General features: G+C 47.0%; 1 long non-coding RNA gene across 1 annotated transcript in view; it reads right to left on the reverse strand.

Moving 5' to 3' along the window:
- LOC110599453 (uncharacterized) overlaps positions 1-20,643 on the reverse strand; it is a 103,491-nt gene extending 82,848 nt beyond the window's left edge. Inside the window, exons 1-2 of the long non-coding RNA XR_005735889.2 lie at positions 20,415-20,643; positions 16,382-16,440 (exon numbers count right to left, since the gene is read on the reverse strand). This is a non-coding gene — a long non-coding RNA (uncharacterized LOC110599453). The remainder of the gene's footprint in view (positions 1-16,381; positions 16,441-20,414) is intronic.
- Positions 20,644-26,355: the final 5,712 nt, after the last annotated feature.

Raw genomic sequence — 26,355 nt, forward strand, 5'->3', positions numbered from 1 at the left:
GTTTTTTTTTTAAAGAGCTTTACTAGAGGCAATGCTTCATTTAAATGCTTTTCACTTTCTTAATGCTTTCCTAGGACTGCAAAAGAATTGTCACACAAATGCAAATTTTTAATTTATCAGGCCCAGAATGGGACAAATCACCTTCAGATTCCTTTATTTCTCACTACTCAGAGACAAATGAACATGGCGACATGGCAGCCGGCGGGGGATCTGTCACGAATGTGTTGGTGGGGTATGCATACTGCCACCAAGCAATGACAAGGTTCACCCATAGGTATGCAGAGACGATGTGTGTATTTTTAGATGGCATTTTCGATGATGCTGTGCTTATTCTAACATTAAAATCAATTTGTATTCTCTACATATGCAGCCACCTCTTAATAGTACATCTGAGAATTCTCTTTCCTGCATCCCAGTCGGGACTGGAATTCTAAATCTATCCTGGTTGATTAGTTTGCTGATTTTTAAAAACAAATTTCTCTTTTTAAAAAATTCCTCTTTTGGGGGGCAACTGACAATCTAACTTTGAGCGTGAAAGGCTGCGGAATTTTATTCCTACATTCGACATCTAAACAAAGTATTTCCTTCAAGTGTAATGGGCATTGGTAACATATTAATCAAATTTCTCTCATGAAATGTTGGCATCTATATTCAAGAGAAAGACTCAATAAATTCATTATTTAGGAACGACTATAGATTTGCCAAGTCTCTATCCAGCTTCTTACTAGACACGACAGGAGCATTTCCAGTATTCCACCAAAGTATCAACAGAATTAAACAGAATTTTGAAGCGAGTATAAATTTTATCTGGTGAGGCTATGGGGTCACCACAATTTCCAGTATAAAAACCACTGCTGCCCATCTGTCTTGTGATGCCATTTAAAATATGGAGAAATTCATTTTAATAGGAGGGGAGGAAAAAAACCACCTCACCACATCTCATGTTAGCAAATTGCTTTACAGGAAAAAAAATAGAATTCATATTAAATTAAAACTCATTGGGAGAACAAATATTATAATTTCCTGTTTTATATTTTTGAAAGTTAAATAGAATGTAGAGGAACTTCCCATTTCTATAGGGAGATGAAGATCTTACCATTCTCATAGCCATTACACACAAGGCGGGCAACAGTTTTCAAATTTAGAATTTTTTCATCCTCTGTGGGAAAATGTTTATTGTAGTGATTATGGTTAAAACAAAAAAAAACCTCTTAGGATGTTGGGGACATTTCACTGCTCATAGGATTTGCAGCTGTGTAAACATTTTGAGATTTCAGTCTCTGCTGTGCCTGCCTTTATTCAGATCAAAACCGCTGTTGTGTCCACCTGAATGCAGGACAGGCTCTGCATGTTCCTTTCTGAGCTTAATCATCCCCAAGCTAGGGCTCCTCTCTTTTTTCATAAAACAGGCCACAATACAAAATTATTGGAGCATTGGTCTATAACCAATAGATCAATATAGGCAGAATCACCTGGCATGGAAGAGTTCCTGAATCCACTTTATGATCAACTTGGCTAGGAAATTAGGAATGAGGAGTTAGGGCAGTTGACTATGGGGGACGGTGCTATCAATGTCATCTCAGGGAATCCTGGGGTACGGTGGGATGCTTGGGACAACCTGTCTGCCAGTCTATGCCCTGTGCTCCCTACCACCACCACTCCCCAGATGCCCTTGGATGCTCATTTTTCTTATCCTGACATTGATGCTTATTGGCTGGGTGCAATCCCTGTTCCCTGAAGGCAGTCCAGTTGAACCAGGAGTGCTCCATGAGTCTCTCATGAGGAGTCAGACAACGAAATTATTATAAAACCAACACTACTGTACAGGTTTATAGGATCAGCATGGTTTAAGCCCTTGAAGTATTGGCATTTGGGAAAAATAACAAAACACAACAGACTAAGCATGGGTGACATCTGTGGCACTGTAGCAAGTGATGGTAGGTGACAGTTCTATTTTGCAGAAGAGGCAAAGTGACAAGAAGGAGGTTGACCCAACAAGCTACTGTCCCTGTCCAGGATTAGATCTGATTTCAGGGTATTCCTTGAGTATTTGAAATTCAAAATGAGATTATTCTGTGGCTCCTCCCAGAAAGCAAAGATGGACCTCCATGGGGGCCCTTGCCACACTCTACCACCCTAATCTACCCTAAAAGTCACCACTGTCCCTTGCTTGGGCTAGAACTGTCTGCTTGAGGAGTACTGCATTACTCTCCCCTCCCCCTAAGAGCTGGTTAAGGTGACCCCTGTGCAGTGTCCCTCCCACGGAATGCCATCTGTGTGGAGAGAACAGAACCCAAATTAGCATGACACTTATTAGCATCTAGAACTGGACCTGCTCGGGAGCCAGAATCAAGACTCTAGGGTTATGACCGGTCTCAAGAGGAGGGAGAGGCCTAGGAACCACCTTCTCACCCGTGGCTCCTGGGGCTGGGGGAAGGCTGAAAGGTGCAATTTTTGTCCCTTTTTCATTTCCTATTTTTCCTTTATTGAAACGGGGGTCTCACAATGCTGCCCAAACTGGCCTTGAACTCCTGGGTTTAGGTGATCCTCCGCCTCAGCCTGCAGAGTAGCTGGGACTGCAGGTCTGTCCCATATCCACCTTCCTTTTTTTCCAAAGACTCAAAATTTCTCCTGTAGCTCTGTTAGAGCTACAAGGTCAAGGGTTTGACTTGGCTTGGAGACGAGGCTGCAATGAAAAGCTGCAGCTCAGGAGAATGCAAAGGCTTACGCAGTTGCATGCCTGGGATAGACCTGGGATGCTTTTGTGGTCCTGGGGTTTTTTCTCCTCTTGGCCTGCCCCTGGAGGTGTGCGGGGGAGCTGGACTTGGCTCAGATGGCTTGGCTTGGCTTGGCTGGGGAGGGAGGAGCACCAATGCACTTGCCAGCCTTGGAGTGGGGGAACAGGGAGGCAAGCTGGCAGACAGCAGGGGGAAGGAGAGCTAAGGGGAGGGAGGGGTGAACTGGGGCTGGAGAACACTGAAGCTCACTGTGACTGTGACCATAGCACTTGCTAAGCACCTATCAGTGGTAGGATCAGCGCCTGGGCATTTCTGTTACCTGTAAGGCTCCCAGACACTGTGGCCAGAAGAGTGGCCAGCTCAGCTCCAGCCAAAACTGCACCAGGTGCTGCTGCCTGCGGGTGAACATTGGCCAGTGCGGCCGCCACCCATGATGTGCTCACCTATGTGGGCGCAGCACATTTTATGGCATCCTTCTGGTCAACCTCAGGAAGCAGATGACCTGACAATCACTCAATGGATGAGAAGCTGAAGCTCAGAGAGGCTAGGGAACGGACCCAGGCCACAGGGCCACTGAGTGGTACAGCTAGAATCCTGACACCAAGCCACCTAGCTTCATGGCCAATAGCCATGAGAATTCTAAAAGTTGTTTTCTGATTTCTTTGGCCTTTCTCCATGAACTGCATCTCACTTTCCACCACCATCTTATAGTCCGGCCTGCCTCTCACAGCTGCCCCCAACACAGTCTCCATTCCACCCCCTTAGCCTCAGCTGTACAGCTTGCATCTCAAAGTCCCCAGATACTGATGCTGACACTGTCAGGGGCCATCCCTATGGGGCTGTTGGAAGACTTGAGGCTGTGGTCCCTTCTACCTGCACCATTGTTTTGCAGATATCTGAGCCTGGGGTTCAGACCCTGTGAGCCCTTTTCTGAGCAACCCCCTTCTAGATAGATCCAGACTTTGGGTAAAAACTGTCCACCTAGCACATAAGACCATCATCATTTCTGAACCCTCCTGTCTGTGGGACCCCATCCTGCCTGTAATCTGGAGGTAAGGAATGTCATATTAAGGGACACAGGGCTTGGGCACTTGCGCTTCCTAGGTGGTTTGTCAGCATGGGCTTGGCTAATGGAGCCGCCCTGCAGAGGACAGGACAAGGGCCAACTTCCCTGAGTCTCCATTTCCTCATCAGTTAGCTGTTCCCCACAAAACCGTGACAGAGACGAACTGAGATAATATGTTAGAAATCTCCTGCTCCAAAAGTCCTCAGCGATTCACTGTTACTCCTCCGTTCCTCACCCAGCATGTCACTGGCCAGGAGCTTATCCAAAGTTACTGTCCTTTTCCTGGTGACCTCTGTGCTCCCCAGAAGCCTGGGGGGAGCTCCTGGCTGGCCCTCAGAAGCAGAAATGGTAGGTGGGTGGGTCTGCGGACCGTCTTTTCTTAACCCCCTGTACCCACCCAGTAACCTCCAACAACTACTCCAGCAGATGGGTTCTCGGCCCTCTCTCTGTCTTGAGATCCTTTCAGGTTTCTCTCCCCACCCCTGAGCCATGGCTATAATGGATGCTATAATGGGGGGGGGGGTTGACAGCAGGGTTGGGGCTTACACAATTGTCTGCCTGGGATTCCTGGTTCCTGGCATACAGGTAAGAATTCCAGTCCCCTGAAACAGACACATCCTGGCCACCACAAGGTTAAGAATGTCCCCCACAGGGGAGCTGCTGGAGACTTGCAGGATTGGGTGGGTCCCTAAACCACTCCCCCTGTTGTCTGTCCTGGCGTGAGCCCTGGGGCTACCTCTGCTTTGTGGAATCTGGATACAGCTGAGTGAGCGCTGGGGGGAAACTCCACTACCCAGCTGGCCACAGAGGCCCAGGCCAGTGTGTGAGCTCCAGAGGAGCTTTCTTCAAAGGGACGAGAGTCCTGTCCTCGGCAGGTGCTGTTCAAAAGGACAGGGGTGTACACAATGCCAGGTGGACAAAGCCTTCCCCCACACCTGCCAGTCGTGCAATCAAAGGCAATAGCAACGCAGGAAGAGCAGACAACACAAGAATGGAACTTGCTCGGGGAGGACCAGTCCAGCTGCCAGAACTGGGGCTGATTCCTGTCCTAATCTCATTCATCAGGAAGCAACAGCACATTGAGAAAAAGCAAACGGAAGACAGCTCAGACCCTGAGTGGAGCTCAGCATGGCATAAATAAATTAAATAAACAATCAATCACATCATCTCCCTGAATCCTGTGATGTGGCTGGCAGGGACCTCTTCTGATTCTAGATGGGCCCCTCACTACAACTGTCAGCCATCTCTGTCTACATAAAACAGGGATTACTACCGTTATTTGTTGGATGGAAAATACTCCCAGCCATTTGTTCTGAATAGCCCTTTCCAGAAACCAGCCTGTTATCTGGCGCTGACAATACTGAGCACCTACTGTGTGCCAAGCACATTTCTCAGGATGCTCCATATGCACATGGTTCATTTGGTCCCTACAATGACCCTATGTGGCAGTATCATTATTTTACAGACTCAAAAATGGATGCACAAAGGCCTACAGCAGCAAGCAAGTCCCAGAGCCAGGATTTGAACCCAGGACATCTAGATTCAAGGGTGTGCTCCACTGTGCTCTTGAACAGGCTCAGGAACTCAGCCCTGTATGGAAGTTTTCACCTATTCATAACACCCTCCTCTCCCTTTCCAAACCCGTGTCTGTCTGCCCTGATTTCTCATCTTGCTAACATGGATACAAGGTGTCAGGGATTTGAGGATGACAGTATTGTGTCCTCCTACGTGTGAGCCTGCTTCCCCACTCCCTGGGCCCTTCTCCGGCAAAGTTATGGGTGATCCTGGGATGTAAAGCTTGATTATTGTCCTGGGGTCAAAAACCAAAAAAACAAAAAACTCATGATGCAGACTCCATAACGCCCATCTCTAGAGGTGACAGCCTATGGCTTCCTATTTTATAGAGGTGTTCCGGATATTCAAACAAAAATAATTCTGAAAGTCTCCAACACACTTTTTTTTTTTAAAAAAAAAAATGATCTGCAGAGGCAGACATATGCCATCGTGAAGGAAGTTGAGTTTTTTCTTTTAATGGGAATAAAACCTTAAGGGGAAAAAAAAACGCGGAGGAAGTGACTCACTGATAAGGCAGTGGGCCTCAGGAACCACGTGGACAGACTGTGGAGGCCTGGAGGCTCCGCTGGGAGGAGGCAGTCGGAAATGAGACCCAGAGCACACCAAGCCTCAGATGGGATCCTTCTTTTTCTTCTTCCACAGCTCATGACTCAGAAACACCTGGAGAGGTGCAGTGAGAGGGGCCAGAAGTCCGGACTGAGGCAGCTTGAAGCCTAGGCCTCTGAGGGCAGGAGAGTAAAAGACCTGGCTCTACCTCTTTCTGGCTGCGTGACCCGAACCATCAGGTTGCCCTCTCGGAACCAGTTTCTTGCAAAAGTGGTACTTTTGCAAGATAACGGTACTCACTGCATGGGTGGTTTCGAAGATAAAATAAAAACATCCGCCTTAAGGGGAAATGCTACAAAGTGATGGTTAAGAGCATCAGAGAGAATGAACGGTGGTGGTGGTGGGAGATGCCAACAATTCCCTTTGTCCTGGATCATGATGCTTGAGGACTAGGTGGTCAATTTGAGACCAGTCGTAATATACAGAGCACACTCCTGAACATTTCCAATTCCAAATGGCCCTAAGCTTGAGCCAGCCAGCTGTAGGTCATGACCCTGACCTGCCTAGAGACTCTGACCCTGATCACCCCTGCCTGCCCACTGGTTCCTCCGGGCAGACATGGGAGACCAGAAGACGTGACCTGGTTTGGTAGAGCAGAGGATGGGCACAGGGATGGCTTCCTGGCAGCTTTACATCCCCCTGGAGGTCAGACTATCTCTAAAACCCATACTGGGTCTGTGCCCACAACTCCATTAGGCCAAGGTGTCTGCATGAAAAGTTCACGACCGCTCCTCCTGAGCGGATGGAGTGTGGGGCTCTCTGTTCCAATATGGTAACTTTAAATCATTAATGAACCCAGGCAACCCTCAGATTCACAGGACGCGGTGAGAATGGCTTCCCACTGGCCACACTGACCTTTTGCAGAGGGTTCTGGGGCTAGGTGGGGCCTGTCACTGGCCTGCCACCATGAGGTGGTTCCCCACCTCCCCCAACCCACTGATTCAATGACAGAGGCACTGCCAGCCAGAGTGACCCTGCCACCCACCCATGTCAGCGTGCACTCCACTGCCCACTCAGCAAATCTCAGGCCACAGTGTTGCCTGGGGACAATGAATCTTCAGTGTGCTTTAAATCCAATGACCAAACACCCTTCTTAGAGCATGGCTTCTCGATCATCCTCAAGCACAGTACCTTCTATAAATAAGATACAAATGGTGCTAATGTGGACGATTCGGCCATTCTTGTGCATGAAAGGCCGCCTCTGTGTGAGCCTGTTGTGAATTGTTCCTTTTCAGTGGCTTAATTGTCAGACCCAAGACTGAGAGCAAAGCGGGGAAGAGCCATGCTTCTACCGGAAGGTGCTGGCCGTGTTCGTGAGGAGGCGGTCACATGGGGGCCACCCAGCGTTGTCCACTTCCTCGCGGGCTCTGGGGCTGCTGAGGGTCAGGGCCCGGGAAGGTGGTATACAAAGGTCCCTGTGCTCCTGGTTCCGGGAGGAGCTATGGCAGCAAGGACATCTGAGCCAGGGAGGAAGACTGACCATGGCCCTCAAAGTTGCCAAAGGCAGTCTTGGCTGAAGAAAGAGTCTGGAATATACTGTCCCTGTCTCTTTCACAGCCACAGCACACTGGGCTCTACAGATGTCTCTCCTCTGGAATTAGTGCTCCTTTCCCACTGGAGATGGCAAAACCTGTCAGCATGCTGACTCCGAGCCCCAGCCCTGGGTCCCCTCATCAGACCACAGGCACTGTACAAGGCTCTCAGATGACACTGTCCCAGGAGCCATGCCAAGCCCTGCCAGCCTAGAGAAGGCTTCCAGACAGAGGCAGAATGAGGGAGGCAGCCATAGGTGCCCCATCTGGCGAATGCAGTGCTGGGGATGGAATCTAAGGATCTGCACAGGGCAGAGCAGGCCCAAGAAGAGGCACTAAGGTCCTTGCCTGCCCCACCTCCATCTCCACCCCACACTAAAATACTTGACATACTTGTGGTTCCTGCATAAGCACTGCCCCCTCCCCCTCCTTCCCTCTGCATACACAGCTTCCAAGGCTGCTGCTGCTGCCTCCTCCTCCTCCTCCTCTTCCTCTTCCTCCTCTACCACTGAGCTCTGCAAGCTGCTCCAACCTGGTTGGCAGGATGAGGCCCTCAGCACCCTGGATCAACCCTCTCTACCAACCAGCTTCTACCCTTTCCCTCCAGGAGAGCCGAGCCAGTGGCCTTCATCTCCATGCACTTGTCCAGAGCAGGAGCTGGGTGCTCTCCACATTCCCTGAGGAGGCTTTGAGGCTCTGGCCCTGCAGTCTGAGGCCCCCTCAAAGCAGCAGTAGCCAAAGACAGAAGACCCCTGGGGACAGCCAGGAGGGCACAGAATGGAGGCACTGGGCCAGCTGCACTGTTCTTCATGACTTGTCAAGGCAGGTTCGCCATGCCGAGACTAGAAGGGGAGAGGGCAATGGCAAGAGGGTACTGGCCCCCTTTCCCCTCCAGTATTAGTGCAGCAGCTGTGTCTCCAAGTCCTCATTTCTTCGTACAAGGGGAAGAGGAAAACATTTTTCCAAAAGTACCACCAAAGCAAGGCAAAGTTACTTTGTGAACGCAGACACCCAGGCACAGGGGAGCAGCATGAACCGCAACTGTAAGTGATGACTGCAGGAAGGGCAAGCTTCACCACAGGGACTGTGCTCGTGCATGCATGTATGCACGTGTGTGTGTGTGTGTGTGTGTGTGTGTGTGTGTGTGCGCGCGCGCGCGCGCGCGCGCGCACTGGACAGCGGTAGCGAGGGGAACAGCAGCAACAGGTTGGGGCCCAATAGGAGGCCTAGCACATCCACACTTAGGAGAAAACCAAAGGCCTCTGTTACTACTAAGAGCATTCAGTCAAAAAAAAAATGCCACAGGCAGCCTCGGTGGGAAAGTGATGCCCAGAGAGCCTCTGCAAAGTCCCTGTCCTAAGAGCCGAGGGGGAAGGAGTGACCAACCATGACTCTTGCCTGCAGGGTGGAATTGGAGACTAAGAATGAGGCACTGTGTGGCAATGCCTGCGTGTGAGCCAGGAGAATTGAGGAATGAGAGCCAAGGCAGAGGGGTACAGAAGAGGGTGTGGGTCTTGGAATGGGAATAGGGACAAAGCCATCAGAGAAGCTTTTGTGGGGTGACTAGCAAACCAGACTTGAGGTTCAGATCAGCAGATGTACAGAAAGGAGGCAGGCTCAGCTGGGCCAGTTACCCCGGCCTGGGCTGCAGGGCACAGTGGGCCCCTGTGAGCAGTCTGAGCCTGTGGGAAGACATGACAAGATGAGAAGCAGGTCTGGGCAGATGACAAGAGAGATGCACCACCCTAACCTCAGCAGACAGGCTTCTGAGCTTTCAGTGCTACGCTTCGGCAGCTAGGGAAGGATGGCGAGAGACGGTAGTGACAGAAAGAGGCAGAGCCCACCTCAGACCATTTTAAAACAGCCCAGGCACATGTTGGCCCAAATGACATCAGCAGCACAGTGACTAGGGAAACAGGGGACCCTGGGGTGGAGGGAGTAGGACAAAGGGACCAAACTGGACTGTGGGAGGAAGAGCACCTGAGGCTTGAACCCAGCTTCCAGGAAGAGGCATGGCATGGGGCAGAGCACTGGGCTCAGGTGTGCCCACACTGAAAGAAATGCCCAGGGAGACCCAGGCAATAGGGGTCACTGTCCCAATGGGCTGAATAGACATGATGAGACAGCAAAGGAAGCAGAAAAGAAGAGTCGGGCCAGGGACACTGAAACACAGCACCACGCCGAGGAGAGCCGATTGCCCAACAAATGCAGACAAGCTACAGAGGTAGGGGTGGGTGCTCATCCCAGCCAGAATGCTTACTGTGCACCCTAAAACTTTTCAGTTGGCATAGCCACGCGCAGTCTGTGCAGAGTTCCCTAGGGAACCCTTCCTATCTGTCCATGCCCAGGCCCTTCCCAGAAATTCTGATTCCAGGTTGGAGTGGGACCCTGGCATCAGCATGCTTAGAAAGCCGGCAAATGGCTGTCTCTATGAAGGCAGAGTTGAGAGAACTGAGGGAGATGTTCTAATTCTACAAATGAGAGGTGGAGGGCGGGCAAGGAGGAATTAGTTTCTGACTCATTTATTCTAAAGGCTCTCTGGGATGACTTTGAGGCAGGTCAGTTTGGAGGGCCGTGGTTCTCAGGGGAAATGGTGAGGTGGAGGCTGTGAACTTCCAGAGGACAGTGGCCTGACTGTCTTCTATGCTCAGTGTCTGCATCTTCTTGCACAGACCTAAGGCCCCTATGTGTGCTGGGCGGCACAAAGGTGTGGTCACAGCTACAGGGCATGTTTCCCCCCTTTCCCTCCTTTCACATCTATTTTTAAATTCTTAGGATGGGGGAGGGTGGGCAGAAGAAACCAAGCTCCACCAGGAATAAGTTCACTCACTCGCCTGAGGATGCTGATGTCCCTGAAGACTCTGGAAGCTTCACAGTCAATTCAAAGTCAGGAGATTCTATGTTGATAGGGAAAGATTCAGCGGTTTCAGTAAAAAGTCTGTGTCTGCAGGTGAGTTAATGGTTGAAACCTCTTCTTCATTGGTCTTATCCTAACCAAGCCTTTTTTAAAGCACAGGCATGGGGTCATATTCTTTTAGACCCAGGAGTCTTCATGCAAGTCAGATGATAAGACTCACCATGAACAAAAATGGTGTGAGGTGCAAAAGGAAACAGAAGCAGCAGAAGGACCCTTGGAAGGGGTCTCTAAACCCCTTCTCCTGAAACCAGGACTCTTCGGTGAGCACTCAAAGCCAAACAAACCAGCCAAGACCTGGAGCGGTTCTGGAATAATTAGACGGTCCAGTAGGGGATGGAGTCTCAGGAGCAGCAACAATATACTGCATCACATTCTGACGAGGAGGATTTTAAAATGTGAAAGCAAAACTAACAAGAGCAAGCTTGACTTGGAAGGCAGGAGTACAGCCCCCACTCACGCTGAGGGTGCAGAGCATTCAGGGTGGACCCGTCTCTAGCTCCTGTGAGTACGGGCTGCCCTTTGCTCACGCAGTTCACAAAGAGGACTTTATGGCAGAGCTGACTCACGTCTCCCATTTTCTACGGCTATGCTGACCAATATGCAGCAGTTGCATGTGTCTTTTGAAGTTTTAACCGAAATCAAATATGATATAAAATTCATTTTCTCAGTCCCAATGGCCACCTTTCAAGTGCTCAGCAGCTAAGGGTGGTTAGGGATGCTGCGCGAGCAGACAGAGAACATGACGGTCACCGCAGAACATTCCACAGATGAAGCTCTTCAAGACGATGGCTCTAGACAGAACCCAGTCAGCCTCACGTCTAGGTCTAGAAAAACCAAGAATGTTTAGTCACTGTGGTCACTATTAGTGTATTCCTTGGGTAGTACAAAAGAACAAAGAAGACCACCCTGTAATTTGGCTGATTTCCCTGTATCTATTGACATCTCATTAAAAAAAAAAAAAAAAAGTGGCAGAAGTCATCTCTATAAATGTCGACCTTGAGCTGTTTTGTTTTTTTTATTTTACTGCTGATTTTGATCATGGCTTGGGAGGAAGTTTGTCTGTCTGCTGTACTAAAACATCCCAGCTCTGTAAATACTGGGTTGAGGGAATTCTGAGAGAATTCAAAGGGTGCAGTCTTGGTGATGTAGCTAGAGCCTCATCTGAGTTGAAAAAAAAAAAAAATCTGGTCTCCACAATTAACTCCAGGGTCGATGTCAGAAATGGAAAAGCCTGGCAATCGGGGTCTGTAGCAGGTTTCATATTTTAAGTCTTATCCTCAACTCTGTAATATTTTTCCAAGAGAGAGAAACACTTTTGAAGGACTTCTGGAAAAGCACAGGTTTTAGCAGAGGTATAAAAGGACACACCAACAAAACAAATATTATGCAGAGGGTGTGGCCACCTTGATGGAGAATAGCACTTGGCTATGACACAGGACTTTCAAATCCTTGGAGACAGGAGTCACAGGCTGGGTAGTCCTTCTGCTTAGAGGAGACAAACCAAGTCCCTCAAAGACTGGGTTTGCACGTCCCACTGTCACATCACTGTGACCTAAGGCCAAGGCACGGCAAGATGGAGGAGGAAACTGAATCTGAAAGTCGGCTTTTTTTCCACTGGATTTTTTATTTTGCAAAATGAGAATTTCACTCCTTAACCACTCCCCATACATCCAAACCAACCAACCAACCACCAACAACAAAATCCACACCAAATTCCTATATAACCATAGTAGATCTGGTTATCGGTAAAATAAATAGACCACAGCATGTATCTCAAACAAAAACTAAAAGGGGGAAATAGTCAAGTCTGTTTTCTCGAATGCTATAGGATATTTGATCATGTCTAAGTATTAGGTTTCTAGTTGAAAAGAAATGTCTTAGTTAAATGTATGTATGTATTTGAAATGAGACTATCAATTAGAAGAAGTATGAAAATATCCTTAAGTATGTTATATACTTACAGAATATACACATATTAAAACATCAATAAGCACCCATAATAATAATGTCACCAACTGAGTGTGATCACAAATTTTTTTCCCTTACACAGGCAACACAGATTCTTAAAAGACACGTGGAGAAGCGCTAAAGGTTTTTTCTCTTCCATTATTTCCCCTAGTGAAGCTAACTTACATAAAGCTTAGCAGTTACATGACCTAAACAAATTGTCTTGTTGATCTCCTCCTAGCAAGCAATTAAACCTGAAAAACTTTTTATTAAAGGTAAAGCTAAATTTATTAAAGTCATTTATCCCAAACTACTACTTGGCTGATAATTGAATTAGTACGTACACTGCAATTTTTCTTTACTTTACCCAAATGTGTTTTTTATTAAAGTGAAAATAAAACCTACCAATTTTTAAAAAGCATGTTATCTTTAATCCACTGCATCAACCTAGTTCTTATTTAAATCACTGTGGAAGAAAAACTAGTCCCACTTCTGTTCTTCAATTAAATGAACATAATTCTAAATATGCTGCAACTAAAGGAAGAGAACTCCAACTCGGGCTTCTGAAAGTACAGCAGTTGCAAGGAAATGAAACGATAAGGGTCCAGTTATTTCCCAACCTCACTTTGGCACACATAAAAATCAAACCCTAGGGACTGCGGATGTGGCTCAATGGTAGAGTGTTTGCCTGCAGGGTGGGAAACCCTGGTTCCATTCCCAGCTCTAGGTGCCCCCCTCCCCCCCCAAAAAAAATTTAAACCCTGGGAACTGTAATATCCATGTCTGTCTGTGAAACAGCTATAAATTCCACTGTTTTTTTAAATATCTTTTAAAATGATTTAAAAGTTTTACCAAGAACATGGTAAAGATACTCATATTGTTTTTGTTTTTAATTCTATTGATAAGTCCTAGAAAAGCTAGGTACTAAAGTTGTTTTATTTGTCCTTAAATATTTTGCTTGTAAGACCTTGAAAACTGGTAAGAAAGAAATTCATTAAAACTGAGTATTTATATTACCAAATAGGGTGTTATGTGACCAAAGATAATCTTTAATACTTTTTACTCTGAAAGTAATTCATATAATCATGGTGGGCATAGGTTAATGGCAGAGTATGTACCCCACATGCAAAAGCGCTAGGATTTGATACCCAGCACTACAAAAGAAAATATTTCATTAACCTCTACTTAGTTCATAAAACTTTATTAAGTTAAATTAATAAAACTATATAAAATTTAAGACAACAGGCAAGGCCTATAGAGGTAGATTTCAGACTGAAATTCTTTGGGATGTTTTTTTCCTTTCCAATTTTCTTTTCGATTTCCCTTTTATTGGATGTTACCAATAAGTCCCTGTTATAACACTTGCAAGACATACATTTCTCGGTAGGTTAAAATTAATGAAGCTTATTCAAATAGCGGAATTTAAAGTCTATGTATAAACTAGCTTTTGCTTATGTCTCAACAGTGAAATTTCCCAAGCCTAAGCTATTTAATCGACTACCTTTGTAAAAAGCCACATACTACAAATAGCTTCTAACTGGATAAAACTGTGTGTATATATGGGACTATATAAATATAAGATTTACTTATAGGAAATCTGCACATTTTAGCAATATATTTTTTAGCTACACAGAGTTGAACTTCTGCAACTGATGAGTTCTCAGATAGTCCATTTTGTCTGCAAACTTTGGATTCCTCCTTACTGCTAATCAGAAATCTGAAAAAACACACCAGAAGCATTTTAGGGAATCAGATGAACACAGGCACAAAGAAATTTCTTGCTATGGAAAAAGAGCAGCAGCATCCAGGCACCGTGTCATCTTTTATATCTTCATAGCCCCACTTGTCCTGTTTTGTATACTCATTGTGATAAGTAGATTCTTCTGGCTATTGCATGTCACTTGAGGCTAAAAAAGCAAAAACCCTGGCCAATCGCATTTTAAAACATCTTGAATACTGCAAAGGAGCTGGAAGAGACATTTGTCCAGTGTTGTGTGTGTGTGTGTGTGTGTGTGTGTGTGTGTGTATACTTTTTTTGCCATTAAAAAAAAAAAAGCAAATTAAATTTGATGAGCAAAGAGTCATTTGGCTTCATTCATTTACAGGAGATGAAGAATTCTTGATAAAATCTGGGTTGTACCCTACCCAGTAGATTGGGACAAACATAATACATCATACACGGTTATGGAGTGAAACAAGGGTCCAGCGAATGCAATAGAACCCCCTGTGTTCCCTCTATGGCCCAATTCCACACTTAACCAGCAGCAATGGAGTCAGCTCTCAAATCAGCTCCAGAAAGTGACCAGAAGCCCCATCACCATAATCACTGCTCTGTCATGACAATTGATTTCAGGGAATTGCATATGAAAGTTTAAAGTGCAATTTCTTCACTTATCATTTAAGGGGAAACTTCCAAAGGAGAAAAAAAAAAAAAAAAAGAAGAAGACGACGACTTGGCTTTCCGAACGCATGGCTACTCCTCTGCTCCGTCGTTCTTAAACATAATTTATGTAAAGCAGGCTTTTCTCTAAATATACCATGCTTTCCCATATACACATTGAAAATGATATTTGCATACAGCGAGTGTATGCGCTGATACACACATGGTAAAAACTTAAAAAATATGGACTGCATAAATCAGTAGCTGATTTTAAATATACACCAACTTAAACAGATTTGTTTGCAATTTTCTGAATTCTTCAGGTAGAAAAGATCTCTCTTGCTGGCTGTGGTTCTAGAAGATGTTTATACTCTATAAGAGTGTACAAGAATGCTTCCCACATAAACAAAGAAAAGAAGGTTCCAGGATCTTGGTATTCTAACCTTGCCTTTGCTATTAAACATCCGCCCGACGAATGTGATGGAGACCAGCGAAATCAGTCTGTCATGCTACAGTAAACATGATATTCCGTGAGCTGCCCAAGACATTTTTTCTCATGAATATAAGTCGCCTGCCATTTATTATGAGATTTTTCCCCGATTGACACCCCATTATGTATATTCAGTCAAGCTCAAAGGAGATTTCAAGTGATCAATATACTATTTGTGCTGAAAGTCTATTAGCAGCTCTAGCAATAAGCTCTGCAGAGAAACAAAAATGGAAGTGATATTTAGTGAACTGAATTCCATAGAAATCCATGTTTTGGGCAAGTGGCTAAAGACAGGAGGCAGGAAATCAAGGGACAAGCAATTTTATATGCTTTTCTATATAAAATTCAGCTTTCTAGAGCCTGTCCAGTGATGAAATGCATAAAATGCCTGAGAATTTTTTCAAAAATATCTTAAATTACACATTGAGATTTGCGAAGAAGGGAGAGGTCTAACTCAGCACTAGTCCCTTTCTGAGAACAAGCAGTTCCTTGTTTAAAGAGTCAGATTTGGAAGTACTCAATATCTGTAAAATGGAGAAGGCGGATCCAGCCCCAGAAAATTCACTATCCAACATGTTTCTGTAACATAGCAAGGGCCTCCTGCAGATTTTAACACTTTCCACTTTATACCTTCCGTGCACCAGATCCCAACGCGTGACCTTCATCAGCTGGGTCATGGCACCTTGGTTAATATGTGGTAGGACAGTAACCAGAGGATTTCATCTGACCCCAAATGTCTACATATTTGAAACTATCAGCTTGAGCCAGGAGAATATTAGAACAGGCAGGACCACCCAGAAAGATGTGGGAAGAAAGCTTGGGGGAAGGAAGCATCAATTCAGCATTACCCAGACACCAAAGGTTCATATTGTTTGACTCTGAAAAATAATGTGGTGGGGAGAGGCAGAGAAGGACACCCATCATTGGCTGTGGTGACACACATATAGTCACAATGTCGTATACTGAAGAAATGTTCGTCTAGGTTCTGCATCGCCCCAGGAGAAGATATCACCTCCTTCTAGGCTCTTATGAAGCTAGAGTCTTGGGCCGAAGGACAGAAAATGGGAAGAACTGTTATGCATAGTTCTCCAGAGTTATCGATATTTAATTATTTAGCGGGCTGAACTTACATTTTGAACCACTCTCAGGCTGAAGAGCAGAGTCATTACCCACTGTATCAGAGGAATACCTGTAAGACCAAAATATTTAGATCATTAGTAGTCTGGGCAGTTTGCAAAATTCCAAGAGTAGCGAAGATGATTGGCAGTGATTTGAGATACATCCTAAGCTATGCTCGAACAAAAGCTATTTCTCGTAATATTTTGAGTCCTAAAACTGAGAGCTAGATTGCTTTTAAACTAGCAACCTGAAATATGACATAGGAAAAGAATACGCTTCCTTAGAAGAATAACCGTATTCATTCATTTCTTCTCCTGGATGGTCCTAAATACTAAGACACTCAAGTACAACAGAATCAAGAGGCCAACATCCACTCGGAAATAGACAAATAAAATCCCTCCCGACTACTCCAAGTCTTGTCAAAATGAAGAATTGAATAATCCTAACTAGCTATTCTAGTTTGTGTAGGATGCACATGTATGTGGCAAAATGTGCTCACCAAAGCACATTCTTGAATTTTGCAGAGAGATGTATATGCAAGTATTTAATGTCACGTAAATTTAAAGGAGCAGCAATTTTCAAGTTGTTTTTTTCCAAAGGCTACTTATTCCCTACTGCCTCAATCTAACACATGACACCCAAAATTTTAAAATCTATTAATTTTTAAAAATGTATTTATTTTTAAATACTTAAAACCAATGATACTACCAACCTGACAACCCCCTAAATTAAGTGGATTAGCAAACCACATTTTCTTCAGAAAAAAAAAGGGTAGATTCTTGGAGGGCGACCCTAAAAGCAGCCAAACAGATGTCTCTCCCCTTCCTAGAAGGTTCTCCAGTGTCCTAAAAAAGCTCAGTATACATGAACACCATCTCTAATGGTAAGGCATGAAATCCATTCGTGGGCTCCGGCAGCCCAGGTATTTATTCACCCCGCACATTCACTTCACCGGGAGGTGGGTGTTCTGGAATGTTCCTCATACAATGCTGTGTGCATATTTACTGTCGGAACTCAAGGAGGTACTGTTCTGGAACCTTCTCACACTGCAATTAACTGTGCAAGCAGGCAGAGCCAACTTCCCCAAGATAATCACCATGTATCTTAGGAAAAGACCCTCTTTGAAACCAGGCTGGTAGGGTGCTGGCATCTGAGCAAAGGACCAGATTCAATTGATTTTTTTTTTTTTTCCAGTTTGATTCATGAAGCCCTGATGAAATCTATTTTGATTTTTGGAATGACCCGCATTCATAGGCAATTTACCTGATTACACGTGTGTTCTTGGTGACTCTCAAAGCCTTCTACGTGTTAGGATTTGCAGGTGTCATTTGAGAATTTAAATGAGTGGGAAAATAGCATAAGAAAAAAAAAGCAGAAGGTAGTTTCAGCAGCTTTGAACTTACATTATTGTACAGAACAGAACACGCAATTTTCATGGGAAGTAGACTCAAATAACCGCTGAGATGCTGTCAAATGATCATTACATTCAGATTTGAAAATGCATTCATTCATTCTAGCCATCAGGTGAAAAGTATTATGTTCCTCTCTTTAAATGATTTATTTAACTTTAAAAAAAAGGGGGGGAAATAAACCAAGTGGGCATCTTTCTGAAATTTATTTTTTTATGTTTTCTTTCTTTCTTTTAAAGAAAAAAGTCTTTATATCTCTTTTCCTCTTGGTCAGCCCTGCTGTCTGCAGTAGACTATGCGGGTAAGCACCGCTATAATCAGAATGAATTGTGAATTCATAATGTCTTTTTTTTTTTCCAGAGCAGCTCGAAACATTTTCTTTCTCACAGATTTGAAATCTCCTTGCCTTGTTGCAGAAATGGCCTTCCTCTAATCTGATGTGACATGACTGGGTTCTGTTTGAAGGACCAAGCAGTAAAAGATAGATTCATTCATCTATTTCTTTCTCCAGTTATGCATCTCTGTTCTCACTGAGACGCCAGGTGCTAGTCTATCCCACAAGCTGGTTTATTCCATGCACTGCCTGAAAATGAACCCCCTCTTCCTAAAAGTTACTTTTATTAAAAAAAATTTATTAAGAATAATAAAGCAAAAATTATTATTTTGGGCTTCATGATATGCTTCGATATTTGTTCTTCCAGTCAGGTCTTTTAGCCCCAGGATCTTAAAATTCGGAAGCGGCTCTTGCTTCATATCTTTTTTTTTTCCATCAAAATCAACCTCTCAAAGTTAAATGTACATTTTAACAAGATGACTGGTGAAATGGAATAACACTGTGCTTTCAAGAACTACTTATGGATTAAAGCTTACCCTCCGAAATGTAAGTAATTATTTAAATAAAGGTAACACCCAAGCCTAGACACTGCCCCTCCCTGCACCACTGCAATTGTTGAATTCCTTTCCTGGTCTTTCATGCAGATGCTCAGAAACAGGGTGGGGCCCTGGTCTTGCAAAGCAAGGGGAAGGGAATCTGTGCTGTAAAGAAAACTCAATTAATCCTTCATATTCCAGTTTTCCAGTATCCTTCACAAATACCTTTGAAACAATCATGTTGTTAAGAGTGCCACTTTTATTTTTAATATTAGGATTTAGCTTTAAACCTTTGTGTCAAACCAAATGTGCTGTGCACAAGCATGGATGACAGGTATTGAAATGAAGGTGACAAGTCAAGGGACTGGGAAATACCTCCCTGGAGAAGAAAGGTGAGGGGGAGACTAGCTTCTCTATGAATGTCTCTGGTGATGCTTATATTAATTTATTAATTTTTTTTACAAGTACAGTTCAAGTCTACAAGTAAAATCCCACCATGCTAAGCCATGCTAGTTCCCTTATGAGTCAGCAGGCCACTAAGCAGTTCAGTCGGAGCAGAAAGAGTAAATGGGCAAGAGCTGTCTTTGGACACACCCATTTTACTAATCCTGACTGATTTTTTTTTTTAATCATCTTTGGTGTCTGACCTCAGAACTTGCATCAAAAACTGCACCCTCCCAGCTCTACCAAGAAAAATTAGGCTGGGGTGTGGACCTACTACCCTTCAGCTCTTTTACTGAGTGCAATTGGATTAGAGCTCATTTATTCCCAAATGGGCAACTCCTGCTTCATTTTCTCTCCAGTCTGCATGTTATCAGCTTGACGTTCCCTTCAGTGGCATATGACAAATCAAATTGGCCATCATTGCACTCCTCAAAGGAGGATGTTTTCTGTTTCCCAGGACTGCTTCCTTCACTCTTACAATCATAGGCACACCAAAAAAAGACCTTTTTTCCCCCTTAATATTTTTGTTTGTTTGGAGTGGGGAGGAAGCTTGGTAAGAAATAATGAATAAATACAACTCATCATAAATCAAGGAAAGCAATGGATAGCCATAAAGTCAAAGGCAGTCTCAAAATACAATTCAAATACCTGTGCCTTAAAGAATTTGTCAAATAAGCAGATATTATTATCTTAGGAAAACTTTACCAAAACACAAAGTAAATTATTTTTTCACATCTTTTTGCATGATTCAGCACTTTGAATACTCATTTCTGCCCCAAAGTTAAAAGATAAAAGAATATTTTCTGGGTGCCTTAAAACCTCACACACTCTTTTACTGAACCATCTGCACTTCTGTTACTACAAGAGCATATCAGAAATACCGAGGGCCACTGGTTTGCTGCCGCAACGTCTAGTGACCACCTCAGAGTCGCTCAATTTCTCTCTCTAGCACATAAGTGGTACTCGGGAACGGAATGACCGGCCACAGAGGCTTCGCCACACACGCAGCCCCACACACACTCAAGCACACCTGTCTAGCCCCTGACAGCTGCAGCCACACATTCCCACCTGATGTCTTTGCAACCTTTGTCAAGTATCTCAAGACAAGAATTTCCCAAAGCCCTACCCCCCACCCCAAATCAAAGCTCTCGCCCAAGCCCGGGACCAGTGGGAGCATCAAAAGAAGGCCGAGGGGGCGAGAGACCTCGGAATCGCTCTGCAAGCTTGACCTAGGCATCTCACAAATCCGCGTCTGCATTCGAGGACCCTGATGTCCCCCGCACCGTCCCCGCAGCATCCCACGCCCGCTGTGTGCACTCACCTGCCAGTAAACAAGTCACACAGCTTGGCGGTCCAGACTTCCACCGCGACCTCGGGTGGGCGAGCTTCTACACTGGATGCTCCCGGGCGGCAGGGATCACCGGCCAGCGCTGAGCAGGGCGGTGGGATGCCGGGAGCCGGCAGGAGGAGCGCGCCCGGGCGGGTCCGCGCCGAGCCCAAGCGAGCGGGCGAGCGGGGCGGGAGGGGCCATTTGTAACCGAGCAGACGCTACCACCGCCCCTTACTCGCGGGGGGCGGGGGCGGGCGGTCAGGTGACGGCGGCCCACCCTCCGCCGCGAGCCGGGTGGTTCCTGCCCGGGAGGAACCCCCTGGCGCGCTCTGATTGGAACTCCCGCCGCAGTGGCGGGGGAGGGGGACACGTGACCACCCGGCCGGGCAGCCCCGCGCGCCCCACCCGCGATGGGCACCCCATCTTCCTCTTGGAAAAGCCGGGGGACACAGAGAAGGCGGGGGAGCACGCGGGTGCAGGCGAGCCTACCAGCCCCTTTAGCTGCAATGCTGGTGATCCCTGTCGCCGAACCCGGGGAGGAAGGGCTCCCACTGTGAAGCCAGCCTGCCTTCACTGTCCTCCCGCCCTGCCCTTGGCCGCTGCACCCTCCCTTCGGCTGCAGTACCCGCCCCCACACCTCCAGGCACGGACACTCAGTGTAGACCACTGCCACTCCATGGATGCCAGTGCCACTTAAGAGTGTTCTCTTTTCGTCCCCTTTTACTCCCACCGCCTCCTGTGTACACCAGCATATTGTACCTAAGAGAAACTCAAGGTGGTGCTTGGCAGACACCGCCCAGTCCCAAGATTTGGGAGGACCCCTCACCCCGACCACGCCCCGGGATGCCTGGCGGCTCCCAGATCTTAACGCTAAGGGACTCGGGCCTGCTCCCTTGGAAGAAAGAAGCACTGTAGTGTCGGCTGTGTCTCTATCCCCTCCAAGAAGCAGGCCGGATGCAAGGGGAGAGAACCGTCATCTGGGTGCGATTTCAGTTCACAGCCTATGGGAGCATGTTGCTAGTAAAGGTCAAATTAAAACACATAAGCTGGTGGCGCGGCAGGGACGCGCCACATGGTCGTGGGAAGCCCGGCTGTTAATTATCCATAACGAGCATCGCTTTTCTAATGTGGGAGAATGGGGTCGTGCGACAGCCCCCCCATTCCCCCGGAGTTGCGTGCTGTTCTAAGCTCTAGTTCTCCCGCAGAGAGAGTGGATTCCGCAGTCTTGCGTTCCACCTCCCCGTGACCCCCCTCTCCTGGCTGCACCAACCTAGAAGGCAAGAATTAGGAGAAAATGCGGTGTCACGTCCGCCGGTAAACCCGCGGACGCCTGCGCCAACCCCAGCAACATGTGGGGACCGTGAACCGGGAGTCCGCTCTCCGCTTGGATGGTTATATGGGAATGCTTATGTTATTATTTATTATAACCAAATTGGAGGGAGAAGTCTGTCTCTACACTGGTTTCTCTCGAATGTGTGTCCAAGGGAGTTTTGTTCTTGATTTGGGCGGGGACGCGCTTTCCAGCCAAGCCCGGCTGGCACTTTCCTGAGCCCTAGGCACGGATGGGGAGAGCCAGGGAGAAGACGACGGGCACCTGGTCTTTGGGTGTTCTGCCTTCGCTCCCTACTTCGATGCGTTCCTGGTCCCTAGAAGACTTTCCAACCGAAATGTTACTCAGACATTACCGAAGCGGTGTGTGTGTGTGTGGGGGGGAACTTGGACCCATTTGTTCCTGGGCTTCACCAAGCATAAAACAAGTGTCAAGCAGGTTTACTTGGGAAGGGAGTTTACCTGTAAGACTTCAGGCACAAAGTCTAGGTAAGAGAACCTTGGAGGACGCTGAGAATCTATCCATTGTTAAGTTGGGGACAGTGGTAGGGGGAGAGCTAATCAAAAAAAGAAATGGACCTATTAAATGAATAAGGAGCATCTTATTTTTCAGGTGACACCTCGCTACCCTTGAGTCCTCCCCTCCCCTCGATCCATTTCTTCAAACCACAAAGGTTGAAGAACTATAAGCCCGTGTGGGGCGGGGGTGCTCTATTAAAAAGAACTTTTTAATCAGGAAGGCAGGTAAGTTTTGCATTTCCAGGTGTTCATTTTTATATAACCACCACGTTAAAATGGAAGGTTTGTTATAACAAGAGAATCCCAGAGAACAGGATGCAGAGAATTTTCACAATTAAAAAAATAAACTTCTTCCCCTGCCCTCCCCGACAGCTACTTCCGCATGAGCTGGGGACAGGTGGTGGTGGTGATGGGGGGGTGGTGTGTTATGGGCACTCTGGGTGCGCTGGTGAGTTGGCTGGGCCACTTGCTGCGGCTCTTCCAGAAGAGGTAATTTCTGAGCAAATCTGACGGGAATCTGGATTTAAAATCCATTCTCTAGGATGCGACACCCCAGAAGCCCAGATAGGAGGCTAACACGGTTGGTCTCAGTACCTCAAAGAGGTGTGTTTTTTAACTTGAACTCTGGACCATTTTATTCTTGAAATGCTTTGTCTTGCACGTCTGGGAGTTTTCTGCAGGGTTGAATGCATCTGTCTCCTCCTCTCTCTCCTTTTCTCCCTCTCTCCCGGTCTCACTTACATACACACCCACATGAAGTCCAAAGCGGAGGGAGGTGCCGGGCACCTCGGCTCTGCCCTTGGGAAGCAGTGGGAAGGGGACAGCCTCAGTGTGGCTGCTGACAGTGTAGCAGGTTGCTCAGAAAGGCCCTCCTCCGGCTGCTTTGGGAGTGCCGAGCTGCTAACGGAGGCTCCCCGGCGTCCGGATGGACCCAGAGCAGTGGATGCAGTGAAGGGTAGGTGTCATGGGACAGCAAGACTGGAGAAGGTCAGGCGAGTTCTCCGGATTCCGAGTTCATCTATCTACAGGGTCAAGCTCTGTTGAGAAAATGCAGGACACCCGAGAGGAAGCGAGTGACACTGACCAAGTGTCCATTCAGGGTAGAGGGGGTCTCGAGGCCCTTGGCTCTCGGCTCCTCCGCAGCGGAGGCTGTCACTTGAGCCGCTGCTGAATCTTTGCGTTTAGCGTCCTCCAGTGGCATCGTCCAGGGTTTGAGGAGCAGAAACTGAGAACAGGAGCAACTCACTGTGGGTTTGGAGTGACCACGCCTTCAAGTTGTGAAAACTGCCGCAAGGTGACTTGGGGGCGGGGAGGGTAACAAAATGCGGAATTTATTCTGATTTTTTAACCTAAAATGAAGTGAGTAGTCCTAAGTGCAAAAAAAAAAAAATGGTTCTCTGCTAGCACCTTGGAGCTATGGGGGAGGGGGGAATAGTAGCTTTAGGACAATCCAGGGTATGCCCAATTTACCCATGTCGGGTCGCATTCTCTGGAATTCTACCCCAGGGGAAGCTCCGCTGCCCCAGAGGTCATCTTGCATTATGACACCTGGCAGTTGCCCTCCAACCTCCAAGTCCCTACGGTCAAATCCCTCAGCACTGGCTAGAACCAGCAAAAGTCTGGGCCCTTGATCCTTTACCTGGTCCCTTTTCCTCTCTAGACCAGGCTAAAACCAGTAGGGACCGCAGTGCGGTTGATGGATACCTCGCTGCCCCCACCAGCTCCTCCTTGCACTACCTCCTCTTTGCACCAAACCAACTGCAGGGCTAGAGGCTGCTACAGTGGGGCCACAGCATTCCAGTACTTTCCGACCCCTCCCCCTTGGCCACACCTCAGCTACTCACCTCTCCCCGCCCCCTTCATTTGTTCCCAGTGAGCTCCCTGCTCCGACCCCTCCAGGGTCTGTGGAAGCCAAGGTCCCGGTGCAGGCATTGGGAGCGCACACGACGGCGATCCACAACCCTACACTTGTACCAGCTCGGGGTCCACCCACTTGGAACCCGCCGGCTCCTGAAGGTCCCAGGCGCCACTCTCTGGGTCTCGGCTGCGGGTGTAGTAACCTAGAAGCCCCAAGGAGCCCCTGTTGGTCAATATCCAGCCCCCACTTTTTCCCAAGCCCGGGTTTAGCCAGCTGGGAAACCCCTTTCGTTCCAAGCCTGTACCCTCAACCATCCCCGGACAAAGCCGTCCTCTTCCCAGTTTCCTCCACCGGAACGCGAAGGAGGCCCTGGCATAGGGGAAAAAAACACGCGTGGAGAGCGCCTCCAGGCGCCGGGCCGCTGTGTGGTCCCGGTCCCTGGCCCTGCCTGCTGGGTTCTGGGCTGTAGTGCGAGCACTGCCTGAGCAGGGCAGTCACCGCATCCGCTGTTCCAGCGCCGGCACCGGCCACAGCGGCGCTGCAAAAAGGAGGCAGGACAGCACCGGCTCCTGTACACCCACGTGCCCCTCGTGTGCACCCCAGGCCTGCAGATGCTACCGGGCTGGCGGGCTGGCGCCGCCGGGATTTCTAGGCGGCTCCACCCTCCCTGGCCGCTACGCCTTGTTCCCTGCATTCGCAGCCTCCTTGGCGTCTCCACCGCAGCATCCAAGACCCGGCGCTCTGCAAGCGGGACTGCCCAATACGCCTGCGGGCCGCTGCCTGGAGGCCTCACTTCCCGATCGGTCAGCACTCACCTTTCCCTGTGAATGGAGGGGTTCAGTCACTGCACCAGGGCTATTCACCCGCCGCCCACAGTCTCCAGGAGGGTGCAGCAGGAGGGTGTTCCCTAGGCGCCAGCACCCTCCTCATATCCTTCTCTGGCTTTCTGCACAGCACCTTCTTCAGCCGGCCACCCTCCCTGACAGTAGGGGATGCATAGCTCTTGCTCCCTCTTTCTTCTGCTTTCTCTCTCACGCTCTCGCACCAACGCCCACCTATACGTTCACCTGAGCGCCAGGGCCAGTAATCTCCCTCTCCAACACCTAATTTCAGCACTGTGCAGCGCACATCATGTCGCTGTCAGCAAGTTGAGGGGGTGGCACTTATGAGCTAGGTGATTTCCCAAAATTTAAGAAATAACCTTCTGCCCCTCGCTTTTGTGTGCTTAACAGGACTACTGTGTTTTTAAAAAGCATCCACACATTTGAAAAATAGTAAAGTATTTAAGATAACCACACAATTGTAGAAGAAACAATACCCAAAGATCCTATGCACCTTTTTACTCAGTTTCCCTTAATGGTAACAGTTATCCAAACTGTGGTACAATATCACAAGCAGGATATTAGCATTAATACAATCCCTCTTAGTTAGATTTCTCCATTGTTATTGTAACCCCCCCCCGATTGTGTGTATATATAATTAGTTCTGTATAATTTTCATGCATGAAATTTTATGTCTCCACCATCACAGTCAAGACAACAGAACCCAACTCACCACAGGATCCCTCTTGGTGCCATATATAACTACACCTACCTGGCAGAAGAGGCAACCCTGACAACCACTAATCTGTTTTCCTCCCCACCCCCACCCCCCTTCTAATTTTGTCATTTCAAGAATGTTGAATAAGGGCTGGGGCTCAGCGGTAGCCCTTACTTGCCTGGCATGTGTAAGGCACTGGGTTCGATTATCAGCACCACATATAAATAAATGTTTTATCAACAACTTAAAAAATTTTAAAAAAAGAATGTTGGATAAGTGTGATTATATAGTAATGTAGTCTTTGGGATTATATTTTTGACTCAGCATTATTCCCTAGAAATTCACCCAAGTTATTGTATGTAATCAATAGTTCATTCTTTTTTGTGCTGGAAAATAGTCATGATATGGAAGAACCACAAAGATAGTTTGTTCAATCATTCACGTTGCGAAGGACTCCTCCAAGAGTTGCCTCTAGATTTTGGCTCTTCCAAATAAAGCTGCTTCCAGCATTAGCATACAGGTTTTTATGGGAACATAGATTTCTCTGGGATAAATGCCCTTGAGGGCAATTGCCAGGTTATATGCTAAGCACAACTTTAGTTTTATAAGAGACTGCCATACTCTTCCAGAATGCCTGTACCATTTTACAATCTCATCATTGGAAGCATTTAATGGTGTCACTATTTT

Source organism: Ictidomys tridecemlineatus, chromosome 2 (assembly GCF_052094955.1).
Source record: "Ictidomys tridecemlineatus isolate mIctTri1 chromosome 2, mIctTri1.hap1, whole genome shotgun sequence".
NCBI classification, from domain to species: domain Eukaryota; kingdom Metazoa; phylum Chordata; class Mammalia; order Rodentia; family Sciuridae; genus Ictidomys; species Ictidomys tridecemlineatus.